We start from the raw sequence: 8242 nt of genomic DNA, 5'->3' as shown, positions 1-8242 counted from the left end.
GAGTCCTTCTTCAATGTTTTACCATATATATGTATGTATGTATGTATGTATGTATGTATGTATGTGTATGTGTATGTGTATATGTATATTCTCTTGGAAAAAGGCCTAACTGCCAAACTTGAGTCACATATTTGGGGATGTTATTGGATGGTGAAAGATCTAGCATGACCTCTGAATGAGCCCAATGGTGGAACCTGGGCTACTCTTCAAGTTGTACACCCTGCCCCGCCCCCAGACTGATGTCAAGGGTCAGATCCACTTGGACTGATGTCTCTAGACTCTGCCCCTTCTCAGCAGGAAGCACATAAAGCAGTCACCATTCCCTTCCTGAAGTGTAAACTTAAGGGTTCTTTAGAAAATCAGTTGTGTTGGATGGGGTTTTGCTAAGGCAAACATGGGAAAGAATGTTTTGCTGAAGCAGACACAGGTAAAAGAATATTCTACTAAATCAAGCATGTGAAAGGACACATTCTTTGCTAATGACAAACATGTATTGGTCTGCCCTACATTGTGTTGAGCTCCATTTGTCAGGACTCCACAGAGAAAAATGTACCAACAAACTTCTGGTGGTGTGCCGCAGCTTCTTGCCATTTCTGCTGATGTCACTGAGACAGCTGAGGCAAGACACATGCTGAGGTAAGACCTGTGGCAGACACATGATGTATGAAGGGATTACAAAAGGACTCCATGGACAGTGAGGGGCTGAACTTGGCTTGCTGATAGAGCTAGCTTTCCCTGCAAGGCTTATTGGTCTCTCATCTTTGCTGATCTTCACTTAGCTGAGAGAGGCACAGCCAAAAACTGGTGGCCCTGGTCCCTCCTGCTGACTCATGCTGAGGCTGGGGCCTGTCTGTCTTTCAGTACTGATTTGTGTTTGCTATCCCAATTCTACTGAATTGGACTGCTGGTATATCCTTGATGTGTTTACTAGTGGATGGAGCTGCTGCTGCTGCTAACCTGTGAACTAAACTGCCAGTTTCCAGACAACACAGATGAGAATTGCTCCAAAGAACCTTTCTAACTGTTTAAGTCCATTTCCCCTTATCTTTTCTTTTCTACCACCTCTGGTGGGTTGTGGGCTAGAAGGGAGGTTAAAGCATTTAAGAACCATCATTAAAATAGGCTTTGAAAAAAATTAAAGTTACACACTCCCCTAACAGCAGTTAATGTTGATCTCTGAGAACAAGGATGTAAGGAGAATTAGAAAGACAAACAGACAAAGAAAATAAAAGTCACCTCCCTAAAATGAAAACTTTTTGTTCCAGAAGACATTGTGATGAGGAACAGTAAGAATGTTCAGGGACAAGTGTCTACACAGGATCTGTACAGGGAAATCAGATCTGCTGGTCCTATAAATTACCTAAGCCAGAGATCATCTATAGACTCCCAGCCTCAGGGTACCTCCCATCTCAGTGGATAAAGGTTTTAGTTTTAATTTCTCTGTGGCTTGATCTTCTGTCTTTTCTAGATGTACAATTATTTTTCTGTTCCAGGAAATGAGCTCTGTGGTTCCCTAGATAACACCAGCATCCAGGTTACAACATAGGGTACCACTGTGGTTTAATAGCAGTTTACTTGGCCTGAATATCCATTCTAACGGCTAAGTAATCATATCTGCAAGCAAAAATAACAGATGATGGCTAGCTGAAATGAGCTGAGTCTGTAGCACAATTTTGTATCTATTAGTATGCAAAAATAATAACAAAATTGTCTACTCAATGGATTTGGGAAAATGTGCCAGCAATATAAATAGTGATAATAGTTAGCTAGCATTTATCACATTCATTGCTTACTTAGTCATTATCCTATTTATTATGAAATAAACCATATTATAAGCAATTTTTGTGTTAACTTACTCACTGTAAGTAACCTATGGAGTGGGTACATTTGTTATTAATCTCATTATGTACATGAAAAAAATGAGATGGATGACATATAGAAAGTAATATGGTATATCTAATGTACTGTGGAGTAGTAGTAAATAGTAGGATAAGAATTTGCTCAGCACGTAAAAGTGCTAGCTGTTAAGTCTGATGGCCTGAGTTCAATTCCTGGGACAAACATGATGGAAAAAGAGAATAAACTTCTACAAGTTGTTTTCTAACATACACCTCTTGCATGAGGTTTATAATTCATGGTGTGAACTTGTAATCTACCTCAGCTCTCCACTGGCAAGATGAGCCCCCAGCACACAAACTTACTAAATGCTATGCATTGACTTGTGAAATTTTGAAATATGTATATATGAATGTGAGTGCTTGGAAGATGATATTTGGACTCTATAAACAGCCTTTGCCTCTGCCTGTTTTGTTTTGTTTTCCCTCCCTTTGAAGATGAAATCCCCTAAACAAAGGAATTTAGAAAATTTCAATTTGAGACAAAAGAACTAGTTTCCAGAACTTTACTTCAGACAAACCTATCCAAAAATGCTGACTGAAATGTTAACTTTGAGCTTCCTGGAAATGATTTGGAAGATGGAGAAGAGCAAGAAAGCTACACCTTTTGAGACAGGGTCCACGAAAGCAGTCAGGCTCAAACTGGAAGTTCATATGAAATTGCATAAATGTGTTTCTCAGAGAGTCAAAATGCCCAGTGGCAGGGCAGAAATGTGGTAGAAAGGGTAAAAATATTTTCAAGCTGAAAAGCAGAAAAGAAGGTGAGCAACAGTAAAGATGTGTAAGCAATTCCATCAAAGGAGGAGAAAATTGGTTTTGATTTTATAGTATTTGCAACACATTATAGCATTATCTTGACTGTGGGATACAGCGTCCCCTTAATGGGCCTGAGCCAAATTCTAATGTACCACTTTCCTTCATTTCCTATGGTGCTTTGGATCTTAATGCGGGGTACTTGTGATGCTTCCCTTTCTTGTGTGATGCCAGGAAATAGAAGATGGGGCCCAAGCTGATGATGATCTGTCAGTGTACAGTGTAAAAATTATCAGATAAAGCTGGTATCGCTTGAACCTCCAATAGGAAACCCTATTGAGTTCTCATAGCATTCTAGAGCATTGCCAGCCTGAGGTTCCATATTCTCCCACATTCTTTCCAAAAGCCACTTTCACCTGGTCAGATGCATAACTGCAATAACTAACTCTACTGCTGGGCACATAGATTCTTAAGGAAAAAAGGAAAACACATTTTTAACTTATTTTTTTAAGAATTTATTTTTAAATGCCATGTGTGTGTGTAAGCATGGGTGGGGTGTGTCTACACAAGTGGCCTTGAGTCCTCCTGAGTTGAAGTTACAGGCCATTTTGTGCTGTGGACCACACTCAGATCCTCCAGAAGAACAGTATGTGTTCTTACTTACAGTATTATCCCTGCAGTCCTGAAAAGGGAATTTTAAAGGACCGCTAGTAGTCTCTGCCACAGCTGTCAAGAGCCAACAACTAACTGTTGACTAGAATACCTGGCTCTGCATCCACAGTCCATGGTTCCCCTCTCAGAGCTTTGGCAAGGTAGTTGCCATCCATTATTTGGGAGAATGCAGGAAGCTCTGTAAGTCACAAGGAAGGTCAAAATCAATATGCACAGGGGCTTGGTTGCTAAGTTACACAGGAGATAGATTGGATGCACTTGAGGATGATAGTGAACATGACAAATCAGAGAATGCATGCTCTATCTAAATGAGGAAGACTGGATTGGTTCCAGTCATCTCTGGTCAGTTCTAAGGTTTTCCGTGGAATAAATCCAGATTTTCTTATATAATATTGTACTGTTTAAACATTGAATTAAAGTAACCTATTTTTAATTATGTGAAACAAAATACAGTTCCAGGTCTCTAATTTCAAATTCCTGGTATAATAGGAAGAGCCCTGCTCTGAAAGATCAGGATTCTAATCCAAGATTTTCTGTGCGAACATTTGCAATTATCTTTGTCTCTCTGTACTTCAAATTTACCATCTTTTACTTTAGGGCATTTGAGGAGTTCATGTCTTTGGAGTCTTTAAACTCAAATGTAATTTTCCTGTATAATTGGCAAATAAAAAATTGATTTTTTTTTAATTTCTTAGAAGCTTATTTCAATTTACTTTTCAGGAAGCCACACATAGTGACACATGCCTTTAATCTCTGCACTTGGAAGGTAGAAGCAGATGGCTTTCTATGAGTTCCAAACCAGCCTTTTCTACATAACGAGTCCTAGGCCAGCTAGGGTTTCATAGAATGACGCTGTTCCAAAAATAAAATAACATTTAAAACAAATTAATTAATTAAAAGCAGGTGTTTGCAGCCATAACCTCACCGCCTCCGCTGCTCCCTAAGGCCAGCCCTACCTCTCGTTTGTCTCGCTCCAGCTGGAGAAAGGGGGTAAGCAAGGAGGTGCCCATACCATGGCTTGTACAAAGCTGACTGCCCACAAATCCACTGGTGGAAAAGCACCCAGGAAACAACAGGCTACAAAAGCCGATCCCGTCAAAGGGATACAAATTGGAAAGGAAGAAGTCAAACTATCATTATTTGCAGATGACATGATAGTCTACCTAAGTGACCCAAAGAACTCCACTAGAGAGCTCCTACAGCTGATAAACAACTTCAGCAAAGTAGCAGGTTATAAAATCAATTCAAGCAAATCAGTAGCCTTCCTATACTCAAACGATAAGCAGGCTGAGAAAGAAATTAGGGAAATGACCCCCTTCACAATAGCCACAAACAGTATAAAGTATCTTGGGGTGACTCTAACCAAACATGTGAAAGATCTATATGACAAGAACTTCAAGACTCTGAAGAAGGAAATGGAAGAAGACCTCAAAAAATGGGAAAACCTCCCATGCTCATGGATCGGTAGAATCAATATAGTTAAAATGGCCATTTTGCCAAAAGCAATATACAGATTCAATGCAATACCCATCAAAATCCCAACTCAATTCTTCACAGAGTTAGAAAGAGCAATTCTCAAATTCATCTGGAATAACAAAAAACCCAGGATAGCTAAAACTATTCTCAGCAACAAAAGAAATTCTGGGGGAATCAGTATCCCTGACCTCAAGCAATACTACAGAGCAATAGTGTTAAAAACTGCATGGTATTGGTACAGTGACAGGCAGGAGGATCAATGGAACAGGATTGAAGATCCAGAAATGAACCCATACACCTATGGCCACTTGATCCTCGACAAAGAGGCTGAAAACATCCAATGGAAAAAAGATAGCCTTTTCAACAAATGGTGCTGGTTCAACTGGAGGTCAGCATGCAGAAGAATGCGAATTGATCCATCCTTGTCTCCTTGTACTAAGCTCAACTCCAAATGGATCAAGGACCTCCACATAAAGCCAGACACTCTGAAGCTAATAGAAAAGAAACTGGGGAAGACCCTTGAGGACATCGGTATAGGGAGAAAGTTTCTGAACAGAACACCAATAAGGTATGCTCTAAGATCAAGAATTGACAAATGGGACCTCATAAAATTACAAAGTTTCTGTAAGGCAAAGGACACCATCAAGAGAACAAATCGGCAACAAACAAATTGGGAAAGGATCTTCACCAATCCTACATCAGATAGAGGGCTAATATCCAATATATATAAAGAACTCAAGAAGTTAGACTCCAGAAAACAGAACAACCCTATTAAAAAATGGGGTACAGAGTTAAACAAAGAATTCTCACCTGAAGAACGTCGGATGGCAGAGAAGCATCTTAAAAAATGCTCAACTTCATTAGTCATTAGGGAAATGCAAATCAAAACAACCCTGAGATTTCACCTTACACCAGTCAGAATGGCTAAGATTAAAAATTCAGGAGACAGCAGGTGTTGGAGAGGGTGTGGAGAAAGAGGAACACTCCTCCACTGCTGGTGGGGTTGCAAATTGGTACAACCACTCTGGAAATCAGTCTGGCGGTTCCTCCGAAAACTGGGCATCTCACTTCCAGAAGATCCTGCTATACCACTCCTGGGCATATACCCAGAGGATTCCCCACCATGTAATAAGGATACATGCTCTACTATGTTCATAGCAGCCCTATTTATAATTGCCAGATGCTGGAAAGAACCCAGGTATCCCTCAACAGAAGAGTGGATGCAAAAAATGTGGTATGTCTATACAATGGAGTACTATTCAGCCATTAGAAACAATGAATTCATGAAATTCTTAGGCAAATGGATGGAGCTAGAGAACATCATACTAAGTGAGGTAACCCAGACTCAAAAGGTGAATCATGGTATGCACTCACTAATAAGTGGATATTAACCTAGAAAACTGGAATACCCAAAACATAATCCACACATCAACTGAGATACCAGAGGAAAGGAAGAGTGGCCCCCTGTTCTGGAAAGACTCAGTGAAGCAGTATTCGGCAAATCCAGAACGGGGAAGTGGGAAGGGGTAGGTGGGAGGACAAGGGGAGAGAAGGGGGCTTGCGGGACTTTCGGGGAGTGGGGGGCTAGAAAAGGGGAAATCATTTGAAAAGTAAAAAAAAAAAAAAAAAAAAAAAAAAAAAAAAAAAAAAAGCTGCTCCCAAGAGTGTGCCCTCTACTGGAGGGTTGAAGGGACGTCTTCATTACAGAGGCACTCTGTGAAATCAGAAGCTATCATTCAACTTCTGATTCACAGCCCCCCAGCTCCCCATTCAACGTCTGGTGCAAGAAGTAGCTCAGGACTTTAAAATAAATCTGCGCTTCCAGAGTGCAGCTAATGGTGCCTTGCAGGAAGCAAGTGAGGCCTATCTGGTTGGCCTTTTTGAAGATACCAACCTGTGTGCTATCCATGCCAAACGTGTAACAATTATGCCAAATGATATCCAGCTAGCATGCCACATACGAGAACATGCTTAAGAGTCCACTATGAGGGAAAACATTTAATTATCAAACATCTTTCCTCTTCTTTCTGTTATCAGTAGTTCTGAATGTTAGAATTTTTCCCATGGAATCAAAAGGTACATAAGTATATGACTGAGTGGAAACCCAGGGAACAGAATCAGGGTATTGGCAGCTTCTCCACTTGTATTTGTGTGTAAATTTTTAATATAAGTAAAATTGCAAAACATTAATGTAAGCAAAATATTTCAGTGAACACATTTCAACAGTTCAACCTGATAACAGTTATAAATAAACCTATCAGAAATTTCTGGACAATGCCAGCATTTGGTTTTTTGTAAAATTAAGTAAGTTTTGTAATGATGGCAACTAAGTGGTGAATGTAGCATTTTTATCATGCAGTAGATTTCATCCATCCACTATGCTTTCTGAGTTGTCCTACATGCAAGAACATGATTTTAAAGGTGCCTGTCTTCTATGCTTTTCCTGTAAATTTGCTATTAAAATACATCAAACTAAAAAATAAATAAATAAACACATTTTACTGTTCAGGAAACAGTGTATATTTCTTTTCTTTGTTTGGATTCACCATTTGGAAAGACAGGCACTTGGCTATATATCTCAGCATGTGGTACACAGAAACAAAGATTGGTATGGATTTGAAGCCAATCTGGTCTACATATGAGTTCCATGCCAGTCAGATCAACATCATGAGACCATGTTGCAAAAACTAAAAAAGTAAAACATACACACACACACATTACTTACTGTAAGAATTTAAGACCACTGAATATACTACTACAGCTTTGAAGAGAACTCCTCTTGGGAGTACTTAACAAAAGTGACCACTTCTCAAAATTAAAACTCTTCATTGCCTGCCAAGACATGATAATTCATTAGTTTTACTCCTAATTTTCTGATTGTTTCTTCTTTGCTATTTTCTGCCTACTTTTATTCTCTTCATTGTTGGAAATCTCTAGGGCTTAGTCTCTAGCTCTGCAGTCTCCACCTGAGTTTCCTTCTTAGATCCTATCTATGCTAATGGTTTTAAATAACGTTTATGTTTTAGTGACTCCTTCCCAAATCATATCTCAAGTCTGACACATAGGTATGTCAATTTAACATTTTCATTTGGATGCCTAATATGCATCTTTTTCTAGTTAGCTTTTCTGTTGTTATGCTAAAATGCTGTCCAAAAGCAACTTAGAAAAGGATTTATTTCATCTTATATCCCTGACAGAATTTAGGGCAATAGCTCAAGGCAAGAACCTAGAGGTAAGCATTGAAGCAGAGACCATGGAGCAATGCTGCTTCCTGACTTTCTACTCCTGGCTTGCTCAACTGTTGTTCATATACAACCCAGGATCCCCTGCCCAAGCATGGCACTGCACACAATTGGCTGATCTCTCCCATATCAACGAATAGTTAAGAAAGCAACCCACATTTCCCTAATGCCTGATGATGTTGAACATTTCGTAAGGTGCTTCTC

The sequence above is a fragment of the Apodemus sylvaticus genome, chromosome X (genome assembly GCF_947179515.1).
Source record: "Apodemus sylvaticus chromosome X, mApoSyl1.1, whole genome shotgun sequence".
Taxonomy (NCBI): domain Eukaryota; kingdom Metazoa; phylum Chordata; class Mammalia; order Rodentia; family Muridae; genus Apodemus; species Apodemus sylvaticus.
This window is presented reverse-complemented; position numbering follows the sequence as displayed.